General features: G+C 37.7%; 1 long non-coding RNA gene across 1 annotated transcript in view; it reads right to left on the bottom strand.

Annotated features, from left to right (window-relative positions):
- The window catches only part of LOC115352142, a 212,902-nt gene that overhangs the window by 94,496 nt on the left and 102,411 nt on the right, over positions 1-15,995 (bottom strand). Inside the window, exon 11 of the long non-coding RNA XR_003927000.1 lies at positions 8,498-8,594. This is a non-coding gene — a long non-coding RNA (uncharacterized LOC115352142). The remainder of the gene's footprint in view (positions 1-8,497; positions 8,595-15,995) is intronic.

The raw sequence follows: 15,995 nt of genomic DNA, 5'->3' as shown, positions 1-15,995 counted from the left end.
CAGAATACATTTTATATATTCCAGCCAAAACGTGGTTAAATAGTTTTGGGGCTGATAAAACATACATTTAAGAAACTAGAATTATGAAAAGTGTTTGGGCTAAAAAAAAGAAGTTTAAGCCTATTCTAACATTTAAAATTGGAAAAAGAATGTTATTTCTCTATGGCAGAAAGGACATTCAAATCCACATACAAAGCTTTCTTGACACTTCAGAACTCATACTTTCCCTGTAAAACATCACAGTCCTAACTTTCTGAAGTTTACTTATGATCCAGCAATACTGTTAGCTTTTGATTTTCCCTCTAGGGATATGAAGGTGTCATGGTTTAACCTGGCAGGCAGCTAAACACCACAGGATATTTTAGTATTACGTGATATTAAACAAAAGCCCATATATATCCAAAATCCTCTTTCACTATTCCATTGACATATCACTTTAAGAAAGTTGTAATGATTTTAAGGGTTTTTTTAATAAAAAATTATTACAAAACCTACATTCTAATGGATTGTAATTTAACACAATTTTTGTAAATCAGATTAGAGGATCTTAATAAAAAATAATCCTAAAATGCTAATACAGACAACAGTGAATTTATGAGTCTTCACAACTGGTTTTAGACACGAGTCTAGAAGTTTCCTGTCAATATGCATAACACCATCGTGCCTCAATGTGATCAAAACACATAGCACAGCAACGAATTGGTAGCACATACACATTTCTCCTTAGGAAATCAATAATTCTATGCAAAAAAAGGATATATCTAAGGAATTAAACACCCGCCAACCACAAGGAGGATGTAACACAGCTTGGATGTATCCTGAGGTGGGAAAAGAAAAAGCTTTGGTAGGCCAATCTTTATAAAGCTTTACCAATTTAGCTTGCTTTCTACTCTTATTGGTGCTTAAAAGGTTAAGACTTTATTTGTGAAAACAGAGAGGGATAGCAGGGAATCATGTTGTCTGCAGCTTCGTAAGTCTTGCTTAAGATCCTTTTCAATTACCATCCATTTCTCCTTTAAAAAGGGACAAAAAAATAGAGGAGTGGAACCAGGTCAGGGCAGTCTGTGACAATGACAGTGTGATGGGCTTGGACCCCCTGCGGTGTTTCCATCTGCTATCATTAAGGTGACTATTCAGACATGAAAAAATCCCTCTTGCTGTGCTGACAGGCAGACATCAAGAACTATGACAAGGCATTAAGACAGAAAGTAGAGACAGAGATGTCATATTCCACAAACAATCCTGCCTCAAACGAGACCTCTAAAGTTTTATTGGAATTTAAAATAAAAATCAAAGGGCTTTTACCTGGAGGTTATCAAACTTCCCCTTGTGTTAGTTTGACAGCGGAGATGTTGCTGACAGTCACAAACACTTAGCTCCTACCTGTAGTCTCTACCATAAGAAACCCCAATTTTTATTATTTCCCCCCCCGCACTCCTCAGGAAAAGCGGAGTTCTCATTTTTGCCCTTTCTGGTCAAAGCGCGGAGCAGGCAGCGCGAGGCCCGACGCTCTGAAGCACGTCAAGCACCGAAGCCTTTGCCGAATCGCGCCAACAATAACGAAAAAAGAAACAAGCAGCTACCCAGGCGAAGACCTGCGGCGAGCCGGTTTCACTCCGCGGCCGGCGAAGCCCGGGCACACGGTAATTAAACTCCCCGGGAACGCCCCGAGGAGTGCGAGGCGGGCGGGCGGCCGCCCAGCGCGGGCCTTCCCCCGGCAGGGGGCGCGGCAGGACCGCGGCCGAGGCGGGCCCGGCGGGGCGGGGCGGCGGCAGCCGTCAGTCAGGTCGGGCGGTCGGGCGGTCAGTCAGCGCCTGCCCGCGCCCCCTTCGGAAGGGCGGCCTTGGTTTCGCGCCCACGCTGGACACTCCCTTTCGCAACTTTTAGCAGGAGAGCTCCTCTCCTTCCCGCTAACCCCCTCGCCGATCAATAGTTTGACAATAATATTGCAAGCCTCATTTAACCGCGTCTCTTAACCGGCCTCGGTCAGAGCGCCCGTGAGCCTCAGGCGCGGCCTACGGCAGCGCTTCTTTTTCAGGAGCCGATTCTTAATGTCGCTGCAAAGGGTATTTCATGGATAGACTTCACCCTTCCGACAGCGGCATCCAGCTCCCCAGCACCGATACGCAATTCGACATCTCCTCACGCTCTCGAGAGGATTCCGAACCTTAAATCCTCTTCCTTCTGCCACTCCCTCTCTTCTGACTAAAAAGCAATTCCTCTGCAAACACTACTAACTCCCAAAGCGTGGTTACATACGTTTTGTGTCTCTTCAGTCATAGTTCTAGCGCAAGCTCTCATCTCCCCTTCTGCTCTACATACTCTCATACTTGTTCCAAAACCTTTGCATCTTCACCTTTATAACTGGTTTTTTTAGCCATGTGATGAATCAGGCTGGAAAACCAATCCTTTGGGTTGGTGGTTTTTTGTTTGTTTTTTTTTTTTTTTTCCTTAAAATAAGAGAGAATGGGCCAGTAATATGTGGATGAAGTGCTAACGATGGGGAATACTTACACAGATTTGTCACCGGAAGAAACCTATGTATGTAATCACACCCATCTTACTACTGCATTAAATTGCCTCCTAATCATACCTAGAAGAGGCATATTAGGAACAAATGCTAAGGAAGGGGAAGGATGGTTAGGTGTAACAATAGATAAAACTGATCTATTACTTACATTAAAGTTCTCATTTGAGCTCAAGAAAGCAGGGGGTATATATACACACACACATATATATATATAAGCTTCCATATTTTTAAATAATCCAGTTACATGATAGTGGGAAACTGAATACCGGAAATGAACACTAGACACCAAACAATGTTCTTCTAGACTGTTATACCAATTGCCTTGGTATTCTGATACCTATGAATTAATGAATATTAATCAGTTCAAATCAATTTTTGTACTATGTAACAATTACTCATGGAAAGATAAAGATAATACCCTAATAGTTGAAGTTACATTTATTGTTCACTTAATCTTACATGCTTGTTCAGTCTGTAGCAATATGAAAAAAATGCATTATTTGAAATATGAGTTCTTCTATAAACATGTTTCTATGTTTGGTTGAACACTAATTTACATCTTGTATATATAAGAGAAGATGAAGTAAAAACTATGGATGGTGGATTTTTCCTCCATCCATTTACAGACAGAATGAAGGCATGACAACCTAAATTTCAGTAACCTCTACAACTATTTCAGCCACCATGTCCTGGTTTCAGCTGGGATAGAGTTAACTGTATTCCTAGTAGCTGGTATAGTGCTATGTTTTTGAGCTAGGTATGAGAAGAATGTTGATAACACTGATGTTTTCAGTTCTCGCTAAGTACATGTTTAGTCTAAAGTCAAGGATTTTTCAGCTTCAGATGCCCAGCCAGCAAGAAGGCTGGAGAGGCACAAGAAGTTGGGATGGGACACAGCCAGGACAGCTGACCCAAACTGGCCAAAGGGGTATTCCGTACCATGTGACGTCATGCCCAGTATATAAACTGGGGGGAGTTGGCCTGGGGGGAACACTGCTTGGGAACTAACTGGGCATCAGTTGGCAAGCGGTGAGCAATTGCACTGTGCATCATTTGTATATTCCAATCCTTTTATTATTACTGTTGTCATTTTATTAGTGTTATCATTACCATTATTAGTTTCTTCTTTTCTGTTCTATTAAACCGTTCTTATCTCAACCCACAAGTTTTACTTCTTTTCCCAGTTGCTAGCTGGGGTTAAACCACGACACACCGGTTTAAGAGGAGTTCTTGCTTCATTTAGAAGAAATGAGATTTTTAAAGTTAAGTCATCTAGTTTAAGGTAAGCTAGTTGTTTAGGATTTTTCTATAATCTGTAGGATAAGATAGGCACGTACCTGGGGCAATTCACACTGGTTTTCAGATTAAACAAGACATTTTGCATCATTATCTATCTCTCTCCATTGAAAGCATAAACAGCTTAGACAGCGAGCTTATATTAGGTGTTTCATTGCTTAATATTAACAGAGACTAAAACCCAACCAGCCATCAGTCTCAAATAATGAGGATTGTAGCATGAATTTCAGTGCAAAAAAATGTAATTTCCATGCAAAAATATTAATTATATTTTGATTATAATGAAAACATTGGAATAATGAAATATCTGTGCCACACATTAAATACAGAGGCCGCAGTCATGGTTGCTAATATATCTTATTAACAAATAATGAGGAGCTTTTGCCTTTGAAGTATCAATGCAAGGCACATCTGTGCCTCATCCTTCCTCATCTTTACAAGAGTTGAGCTTATCTGACACCATTTAAGTTCCCCCTTCAGGAAACTCACAACAGGCTCTTATACATCCTGTAACACATTTTGACATTGAGATAGCCATCCCTACGGATGTCTCAGTGACAAACAAACTATTTAAGAAACAGGAAAGGCACAAAAATTACCCCTTCTCATGTCAAGATTTTGACAGATTAGTTCTTAGAGATGCAAGGCTAAGGGGAAAACCAAGTAGTTTTATTTTGGTTAAAATGAAGTCAGGAAACAAGCAGGAGAGAAATCTAGACAGTATCTATATGTATTCCCCATGCTAAACAACAAAACAACCCACATGTGTGAGAAAGATCTACCATAAGAGCTAGACTTCTTCCATGCTCTTAATTAACATGATTCCAATTAGAAATCCTTTCACTAATATTTGAAATGTGAAACTGTGGGTTCAGGCCCAAAGACTGGGACCATGAAAATCCTGAACATCGTATATAAGCAGTAACAGAGGTCTTAACAAACCTCTCTGGAATTTTGGAACCATTGAGTGTAAGGACAGTGAAGCTTTACCAGCCAGCAAGCCAGCACTTATGGGCAGAGGTGTGCAACCCTTACATACCTTGACCAAGCTGGGAATGAAACCATGCTCCCTTAACCCTGGCAGGTAGCTTACAAAGATCGGCACTGAGACCCAAGCTGAAAAGGACTGGAATGCCAAGCAGGTTGCTTAAAGCTCCAGAGACATATCCAATTCATTACTGTATTCCTGAACAAAGTGACTGAAAAGAGGTGAAGAGACGGGAGAAATAAAAGATTTTCCAATGACACATATGGGAGAAGAAAACTCCCCAATGGGAGGAGGTATGGGATTGCCAAATGCCTCCTTGCCTCCCTGCTAGACAAAGCTTACTTCTTCCACTGTGAATGTAGGATTGAAGATGCTAAGCATTAAAATGTTAAAAAAAGGAAGACGAGTTTCCACAAACAGTGAGAGGAAATCAAGGGTATGTCAATAAAAGCAAATATACCAGCAAGGAAATTTACAGGGAAGGATAGAGTATGTTACATACAGAATAGTAAAGAAGCTGACATGAACTTCAAGAAGCCATCAAGGAAAGATCAAAGTGTAAATAAGATCATAGGGGTCCTTTTTTATTTTTACCACTTGTTTTATGTGCCTTTTATGTGTGGAGGAAATAAATAAATAATCTTTCGTTTGAACTTTAATCAACTCACAGATTCCAGGAACAAAAGGGCTTATAGGTAGCAATCCCTGTTGTTTCAACAAGGGAAACAAGGGGTTCCATCCCCAGAGACCCCTACAGTAAAATGTGGGATCATTCATCTACAAATAATGTGGGTTTCATTGACACTGAGTGGTGCATTGACTCCCTGTATAAAGGAATGTTTAATCTAGCAGACAAAAGTAGAACAAATCAGGCATAATTTGAAAAAAAAAGCAGCATGTATTTGTTCTTTTTAAAATAAGCACATAGTAATATGATGAATTCTTTAATACACAAAGGCTGTAAAGTGACCGGTATCTTTCCAAGAGAAGGATTGTACATCAAGTAGACATTGAGACTTATATAGGAATCACTGGGCAAAATTCTGAGCACAGGCACATTTCTTGGTTTTCTGGTCTCTGAACTGAGCATCTGAGAGTGATGAACAGTATCTTAAAGCATCTAAATCTGTTCATATGAAAGGTATCTTTATTCATAAACATACACATTCACATCATAGGCATGCTGTGTAGAGGTCATCGCATGCTCTATCCAAAACGATAGAGTAATTTAGGATTTAATAGTCTCCAAGCTATTTGTCACTGCCCTTCAACTAAGATATGATAAGCATTTGAGAGCTCTTGGTGGGTTGCTGTTCAGTGTGAAACAGGTTTGTTTGTCTAAGTGTGCAGACCTTAACATCATCATCCCCAGCCCTAGCAAACCTAACTGCTGTTGGCAATCAATAGTGGTAACAATCTAGCACATAATGTTGTGCTGTGCAACACGACTTTGAGCAGATCTATTTAAACCAAGCCTGACACTAATGGCTTGCACGAATAGACTTCCACCATTTCCAGTATTGATAGGGCAGAATTGATATTAATAGTGGCAAAGTTTAAGAATTTCTCTAGTGAAAGTCTTAGTAAAATACCATAGGGGAAACTGTGCTGCAGAAGAAAGAGCAGTGACACAAACCAAACAATGGTGAAGCATTGACAGAAAAGAATCAACTTTGGATTAGACAAATTGCATTTGACAGATATGTATTTTCACAGAATAATCCCTTGAAGCAGTTCCTGGATTAGCCTATTCACAAATAAAAAGGCATCATTTGTGAATGGAATTATTTCACCTCAGACAGGTGGTTCTTATGTCAACTTCAGACATAAAGATAGCACTAGTGGTGAAGCTCTCAATGGTTAATCTTAATTTAGGGAAATAAACTACAGGAGTCAGTCATGTAACAGAAGAACCTCTGTTAACTGAAACAATTCTGGAAATACTAATCAACTGTTCTACAAAAACACTGTATCGATCTGTCCCTGGATCTCTACTAGGTAGAAGTGTTCTGCCATAAACAAAAAACCGAAGGGACAAGCAGAATGAAACAAAGCACCCCATGGGGGAACGAAGGAAGAGGACAAGATATCACAAGCAAATAGAGTATTTTAAAAGTAGCAGCTACATGTTCTTTCTGAAGTTACTGCATATTTGCTGAATTCAGCAAGAAGCTGCTTTGAAAATCTTAAAGTATGTGTTTATTAGATTATTTTTCCCCTCCCAACAGATCTCATTCAGTGTACTTTGTTCATGATAATTGACATAGGAAGTCTCAGATGTCAGTTTTCAGTTTATCCGGGCTTTTTGTCAGCTGGAGTAACAACTTACTGTTTTGACCTGGCTAAAATAAATATTCCTATAGACATCTGATTCTGAAGCAGGAGAATGCTGTATGAAAGAGATCTGCTCATTCAAAACTAGGCTATACAGGAACTTGGATATAGCCCCAAATGCAATTTAAAAAAAATTTTTTGACAAATTTTTGTGGTTTGCCAGAAATTATCACCACTGAAAAACACTCTCGCAGAAAGAGAAGAGAAATTTGTCGCTAGCTTAAAGACATTTTCTATGAAGAGCTCCAGGAATGGAGCCAGCTTCTACCAGCTGCTTTCAAAGCAGATGAATTTTCAACATTAACAAGAATGATCACTAGCTAGCTTTTATGGATGATGGTGTTTCAATGATGCCAGAGCAATTTGATTCAAATTTTAATTCTTTAATGGATCCATTAAATCTATTTTTTCAGTAGTCATACTTGAGCATAGATCAGATTGGCAGTAGAGTATACCAGGCTTCCCTGGAGCCAGACTATTTTACTGATGTAGCAATGAACTCCAGATTAAGGAAAGACACCTACTTTCAAAAAATATGGAAGTTTACACAGAAACTGCAGTCCAATCAACTTTGTGACTGTACTGACAATGAATCTGTAGTTTAAAGACATCTCTGCATGAGAGTTGGGCTACAGAATAGGGAGTACTATCAGAACTACACTATAAGTTAATGTTTCCATCAAATTGGAAGAAAGTATTACAGTTATCAGGAAAGTGTAAATAATTTGTCACTTTTGTAAAAGCAGTTGCCAGAAGGGGAACAAAAGAAAATGCAATCATTTTTTGAAACTAAACATGTTCATCTGGACACAAAATTCAAATTAATTAACAAAGTGATATTACATGATCATCTGGTTAGACAAGAAATAGAATAAAGAGATTTTGTACATGTTGTTTTCACCGAAAAATATGCTGGCTATGTAAGGAATGAGCTAAGATAACATGGCAGGAGATAAATCAGCTGCTCTCTCGCTCAAAGTCACATTGATAGAAGCTAAGCCCATTATGTTCATTAACTACCTATGGAGTAGAAATGCCAGCGTAAGCTTGTACCAGGGCTTGAGTTCTATTGTCACTTGTCCTCTGAGAATTCTTCCTGCACATCAGTGTCATGACTATCTCAGATGTCTGAGCACAGCAAGTCATGCATCTCTACCTGGCAAGTGTCCAACTGCACAAGGGATATTGCTGCCACTCCAGTGTAGGAAAGGCCCTACATATTGATCCCCTGTGGTAATCCTAGCGGTCGCCAATCAAAGCTGTAAAAGCTCAATTTTTCCGAGTGAAAACCTAAGATCATTTAATTCTGAACAATCTAATACTTGAATTAAAAGTGGTCATTTACTTACTCTTTTCATAATAGCTCTGGATTGATTCTCAGAGTAATTTCCCTTTTATTTTTCATTAATAAAGTACTTCCCATGTGCCTTTGTCATCTTCATATACCTGAAAAACAAATACATGCAAGTTAAAGATGCAAAATAAAACAATCAACTCTCAGTAATCATTTGGAAGTATCTATATTACCATTTTAATTTAGATCTAGAGAAGCACCTTTGAGGCAGATCTCCTAGCCATCCCCACTTCCCACATGCCACTTCACCCCACAGTCTTGGAACATGGAACTTGTTTCCTTTCGTATGAAGCTAAGCAGAACATTGCATTGCAGCAACACATCTGATGTTCTCCAACCACAAATAAGGCATTCGGGCTACAGACCATGTGCAAGCCAATCAAGTAAAACCTGCCAACTTGCACTTAGAGTGGTTGCAGGACCATCAGCATTCACTCCTTTGCTCTCCAGAGCCTCTGTGTCACAGTATTTGCTAGACAAAGACACTGTCTGTGAAACTCCCAGTGTTTCTCTGACACATTTTGGCTTAGAAAGTAGGGAGGGATTTGAAAACTCCATAACTATTGCTATTGAAGGCAAAAGGCGGCATTAAAATCTTCTTAATATTTAATTCACTTACAAAGTACTGTACTACTGTATGAAAAAATACCAAATATAAAGAGGCTTCTTTTTTATAAGACAGTCTCGAACAAAATTTTCTAAAGTATCTTAGTTACATGAAGTTTAACATTCCTTAAATCCCTCAGATATTTTGCAAATTTTAACTTCTGTACTTCATATTTTAGGCTCAGAGCAACTACTTCTCTTTCGTATGAAAAAAGAAACTTCATAATGGTGTTTTCAGCATAACAACTGAAGCAATGCAAGGCCAACACAAAATTCAGAGCTTTCTCTATACGAGCACTGAGCTTCCTAGATCAGCATATAAATGTTGACACCTTTTTAGATGTTCTATAGGTAAGGATTACTACCATGTACAGCACTGACTTTCATAACTGCAGTGCTCACTCTCTCTGCTCCCCCTTCTTTATTTAAAAAAAAGCTACCAAAATGGGAAATGTTACATTTCAGTTGTCTGCACCCTGTGAGGATAGCAAGGGTGATTTTATTTTACACCATTTCACAGAAGACAGTCATAACTATGACTCAGTCTAGCACATCTCATACAGCTTGAAAGGGCTCTGGCTGAAAAACAAGGGTGTTCAGCCTTAAGACTATCCTTATCCAGGATCTTCTGCAGCTGAGACCAAATGATCCAAAGGAACATCTCCAGAGGGAAGATATTGCCCATACCACCCGACCCTGACACCCAAGGAGAAAATATGAAGAACATTCCTCTTTTCTGAGGCTGAGAACAAATTTCCCTCACAATAAATTTGGTTTCAATAAAAAGGGTCTTTCACCTTGTCCTCTGCAACCTGTGGATAGTGGAAAGTGAAAGGTGGCCAGCACCACAACATGCTTGATAAGAACAGAGTCTGAAGAGAAGTTAAGGAGGAAATCCTGCCAAAACACCTAAGTAATGAGGACAGAAGTTCTTAATGTCTGCCAGAGCTCAAAGAACTTCCCTTTGATCCAATCCTTTAACCCTTATAGGAGTAAAGGACAATGAAAATACAAATCACAGGCTTGGATCACAGACAAACAAGTCTTAACACATAGTAACAACAATTTGTACTTTCTGATCTACTGCTAAAAAATTCAAAATAAAATTACTGCTCCTATAATCTGAATGTTAATTGAAAGACATTTTTTATTCTTTATTCTAAGCAATGAAGAGAATGCATTGTTATAGTTTCCTACAATAGGATAAACCAAGCAATAGATGTAAGAACAAGTAAAGCAAGCAGTGATATTAACGATGAATGTAGTCACAGAGGTGACATTAAAAAAACCTAAGGTAACACACTTTTAGAGAAGTCCTTCCTTTCCAAAAGGCTGAGTGCATGGTCATTGGCTTTTCTGAAGAACAGGCTACTGATATTGTCATCAAATATTACTACTATGCCTTGAGATGCCATGGTACAGTGACCAAAGGATCTCAAGAACAGTAGGAAGTTCATGCCAGCTGTCAAACCTGAAGCCAATGGGTGATGCTACTGGACAACACACACAGGGCCCACACTAGTTCCTTCCAGCACCACTAAACCAACTGTTAAAAGTTCTGCCAAGACTCACAGTAGGTGTTACACCAAGAGGCATTCAGCAGTACCTATATCCTATATTACAGCCAAAACAACTCTTCACCCAGGTGCAGAGAAACAGAGTGTTAATAACTCAAAAGACGAAGGGAATGAAAGAAAGATGAACCTGGGGTTTACTGCCCTTTGCATAACAAATGCAAAGATCAGCTCTTAAAAACCGGATGCAGAGGACTTTTGGAGACCTTGAAGCAAACCACTTGAGTCAAACATGACTATGTCATTGCTACAATGATCCACATAGAGAGAGCTCCATAACCTTTATTATTTAAGTTAATAAGATGATTCTTTTAAGAGAGGGGAAACAAATATTTGTTCATTCTCACCAATTTAACTTTCCTTTCTATGTCTCTCTTTTCCTTTCATATTACAGCATCCAGGAAGACCAAAAATTAAAGTTAATCCATTTACTGCTAGACACATCTTAATCTATTCAGAAAAGATTTAGACTGTTTTCTATATTTTTTAATGACCACATGGTAGAAGAACAACAAAAATCCAGATATTTTCAGCGTCCTTTTTGCTTCAGCAGAACATTTAAATACTTAATGCAGTCTTTAAAACACCCCTAATCCAGAGCATAACCATGAGTTTAATTCCATTCTTACAGAAAAAATTAGTTTAAAGCAAAACTTGTTTAAGGGCCAGATTGGGATAGCTCACTGGAAAAGGTTTGTATGTAAATCTCAACTAGTTTAAGAAGAAAGTCTTAGAATTCATGTTTTAGGTATTTTTTTTAAAGAAATATTAACTTCAATCAGCTCAAGTAAACCAGTTCACCTAGTCGTTATGAACCAATACGGAAGCTGCCATCTATGGCTTCCAGCTCTCGTGGATCTTTATTCAATTCTCAGTGCTGCAAGCACACTGAAGTTACCTAGAACTGGTACAACAGAAAGTTTCCATACTTGATAGAATACAACTCATAACAGATACACAGACCACCCATAAAGTTTACCTCTAAAGTTATCTCTAAAGAATAAAGTGAAAATTCAAGCCTGAAGAGCAGTTTACAGACTTCCAACATATTTAAGAACTGGAAAGTATGAAAATGGGATGCAGAGAATTTCTTGTTTATTGTTTTAAATAAGTACATACCACACACAAATATATATATATATACACACATTTATACATGCATAGCTGTGCTTGATCAAATAAAAAAATAAATTGGAAAAACTGAACTCTGCTTTTAATTGAAAGTCTAGATTCTTTCAGCTATATGCTCCAAGTTGAACTTTTCACCTGTAATCTACGAGGAGAATCAGGCCATTGGTGAGAAACACTAACCAAAATGTAGAGTCGATGCATAATTTCATCAATGAAAAAATGCCACCTCTTGATGCAAAATGGCAGATAACCACTGCAAAGCTTGCTACACAAACAGCTAAAAAATTTTGGTACCATACTATCAGGTGACACCAGGGTGTTTGGAATTCACCTAAAACAGCAGAATACATTGACGTGCATCATTTTTAGCATTTCTGTATGTATATAACAGCTATAACCACCCTTTAATGTCATACAAAAGAAAATACTTTGTATGCAAATCAGAGCTAAACAGCCTTAGTCTACAAACCAGGACCTGTATTCCCTGTAGACATATGACATAATATCTTGGCATTCCACAGAAGTAAACACTGGCACTTAAGAATAATCCAACCTGTGAGTGCAAGCACAGAAAGATTAAAGCAGATTGTGCTGCACAGCATTTATGACAAAAATGCATTGTGTGTTGTACTCTTTATTCATCTCAGGTTTTGGGTTTTTTTGGTTTTTTTGGTTTTTTTTTTTTTTAAACCACAGAATAGGCTGCTTTACCTACAGTATGGTTTGGTCATATATGATTTAATTAAGAGTCAGTCTGCACATATACAATGCTTGATTCAATGACAATTTAAGATGGATAGCCAGATGTGTCAGTATTGTGGAAGTAGTTAGACAAGTATTTACTGGGTACTGGAGGGGAGGGTGGGGGAATGCACAATGAAACAAACTTTTTACCTTGCATCTATTTTGCAACGTAAGAAATAACCATGAACCAGAGAACAATGAAATAAAAAGCAACAATAAATCAGAGGTAAAAATTGCACTAAAAAGCAATAAATAAGCATCTCACTTAGCTCTATGTGCAACAACATTTCCTCCCCCACACCCCTTTTTTTAATTAAACAGGTGACCTTGTGAGCTGTTACCCACTTGAATAATCCTTATATGGGACTTGTAAAGAACTGTTCTTAATTTCTATGGAGGAAGTGAAAAAAATTCTCATCAGAAAAAAAAGTGTTGAAAAAATTCCTATTGAGACCAATTGTTACAACATACAAGTCTGTTGGAAGACATTTTTATAACTGGAATATATTTGAAGTATAGTTTTGATTGAAAATGAGCATATACATGAAGTTTCAAACAAAAACTATTCAAGCCCTGTTCCTGCTCATACTAAAGTCAACAGCAGAGTTCTATTCTGATCTGTAAATAAGTTCACAAGTGTAGTGCTGATGTTTGTGTGGAATAGATTTTATTCAATCTGGGCTTCTTATGCATAACATGAAAATACATTTCAGCATATTACAATGTATCCATCATAAGTACCTCAAGAGATTACAATCCTAAAATAAAAATCAGAAATGTTGCTTGAAATGATCAATGAGAAAAACCCACCATCACATCTTCTGAAGACTAAAATGGTTTGTGGAAACAAACAAACAAAAAAAACCCCCAACAACCAAACGCTTCTGCCTGCTGAAGTTACCTGTTGACAGTTAGTCTCCTTTTGCAGTTTTGAGATTAAAACAAGTACTACTCCCGACAAAAAAAAAAAAAAAAAAAGCTTTTGACAGAAAGTGTTAAAATTTTCATAAGAATGTTCACTCTACACTCAGTCCACATGTAACAGAGGTACACTAAAGACAGCAGTCATCCTTTTTTTCCAAGTGACTTATACAACATGGCAATTATCTTTGCAATAGATACCTAAGAATCCAATACATGCCAACAAGCAAGTATTGCTTTTGATGTAATAAAAAGAAAAAGAAATTGTTTTCAGTGAATTATTGATGGACTTCAAGTGAGAAAAAACATTTCTCACAATCATATAACTTATTAGACAAGAAAAATATCTAGGCAGTGCTAAGAAAGTTTTCTTTCAAATATTTAGGAACAATATCAAAGCTTGAGAAAGCCAAAAAATTCAGCTGACATGACTGACAATCATGGACTGAAAATATACACCTATGGTATATGATTATATGCCAGCCTACAAGACATGGAATACAGCTCCACCACATAAGGAGGTGGAATGGGCTTACTTTCACTAGCCATACTATGACTTACCAGAGGAATTATATTGCTTTAAGCAAACAGAAAACCCAAAATATCTAAAGCTGCCTCAAAAGTTCCAGAATTTCCAATAGTGGCATAAAGACCCAACAAAACACCAGCTCATACTTTTCATTTAGTTTCCAGCAGCACCTAGAGCCCCACCTCCAGTAGGCATTCAGAAGTACTGCAATTCCTGAGGGAACAGGTGCCCTGACTCTTCCCTGATTAGATCACAAGACATTGGGAACACCTGCAGAAAATCATTGACATAGCATAAAGCTGGATGATGCAAGGTCAAAACTTATTGATTAGTTCCGGAAAACATAAAAGTTACTACATACGTTTATATTGATAGGTAAGTATTTTAACTTCAGCCAGCAGTTCATTCTGAATGTCTCTGAAGAACGAAGTGCAATTATGGGTTAGGTTTAGTTGCAACAAATATCCAAATAGGAAAGTATAGGTCTAATTCCCAATCTGTACTGCTGTGTAGGTACCACATTCAACCACTTCAAAAGCAGATGGAGAACTAAGGCAAACTAAATAACAAGATATTTAGCCTACGACATCTGCAAGCTTTAGTCCTCAAAGGTAATTTTTCCCAGCCTAGTCCTGACAGGCACCATCACAGATTTTCTTATTCTCACTTAAAAGTTTCTTACATCCAGAATACGGAAAAAACCAAAACCCAACTGTGATTGATTTTAATTCTGAGGAACACCTCACACTATATTTCACTCCCTATTACACCTTGGATAGGGCATCATGGTCAGAAATAAAGAAGTTCTCTGCATTTTCTGAATGTTCAATATTAAACATCGGTCTTTGTGATAACTTCCTACTGATGTACAGCTGAGCTATACATGGTTTCTAGAGGCTTTGCCAGAAACAGCTGTCAAATGACATCAGCACAATTTGACCTGCATAAAACTTCTTGTTTTCTTCTCTGGCAAAAAAATGAAAGATATGAAGATTTTTTTCAAAAAGCAAAGTCTAAAACTACCAGAGCTTATAACATAGCAAAATGCCATAATACAAAAAAGAAAAATTTTGGTTTTAGAACTAGGTTTTCCTGGAAAAGACAGATTGTATGGCAAGTTGATTTCTTGAGTGACAACAATGAATTCTATAGGTTTCCTATAGAGGTATAGCAGATGCATAGTCCTCAGTACAACAACTTGCCATAGGAAACAACGAATATCTGAAACTTGGATATTCACCCACTTCCTTTCTGTGGGAGAGTGAAGAAAAAGAAAGAAGATGTCAGCTATGCTTTTATGCAACAGAGTTCAAGAAACAAGATTTAGAGTTATCATTATAGCAATGAAAGTGCTGAAAGAACTAAAAACAGGCAAAGCTGAAAAAAAAGTTAAGACAGCAAATTCCAAAAGTGCTTTTAAGCTGCTCATAAAGTTGACCCAAACCCAGCAAAGTCACTAAAGTGCTACTATTCTCTTCATTTGAGCTTGTTAGACACCATAACAGGTACCTAACACTGTTTTAGGCACTGTAGAGCAAACATTACTGCGTAAAAAACATCCTGAATTATTTTAGTTCTCACATGGCTATCCACTAGTCAAAGTGGATATACACATCCACATCTAAAGTGGATATGCTACCGATCAAAGATCAGAATTTCTTAGAATATTTGTCCCTTAAAGTAAGGTTCAGTACAGCTTAGAACAGGTTTATAGCTTAAAGTGTATTTTCCCAGATGTATTAATATCATCTCTCATGAATACTATAGATTTTTAAGCAGTTCTCTTAATGTTTGTAATGTTCCAGGAAAATCTGCTAGGAAGTATTGTTTAATTTCATGGAATTTAGCTTTCAAAAAAGGAATTTAGGTATATATGTTCTGCTCACTGACTTTCAAAACTAATTAGTGAAATGAACTGACAATTTCTACATATTTTAACAATTTTGTTTTAAGTTAAAGATTATTACAAACCAGCTGTAAGCCCCTCC

Source organism: Aquila chrysaetos, chromosome 16, assembly GCF_900496995.4.
Source record: "Aquila chrysaetos chrysaetos chromosome 16, bAquChr1.4, whole genome shotgun sequence".
NCBI classification, from domain to species: Eukaryota; Metazoa; Chordata; class Aves; order Accipitriformes; family Accipitridae; genus Aquila; species Aquila chrysaetos.
The sequence above is the reverse complement of the archived record's forward strand: the minus strand, read 5'-3'. Positions and strand labels throughout refer to the sequence as shown.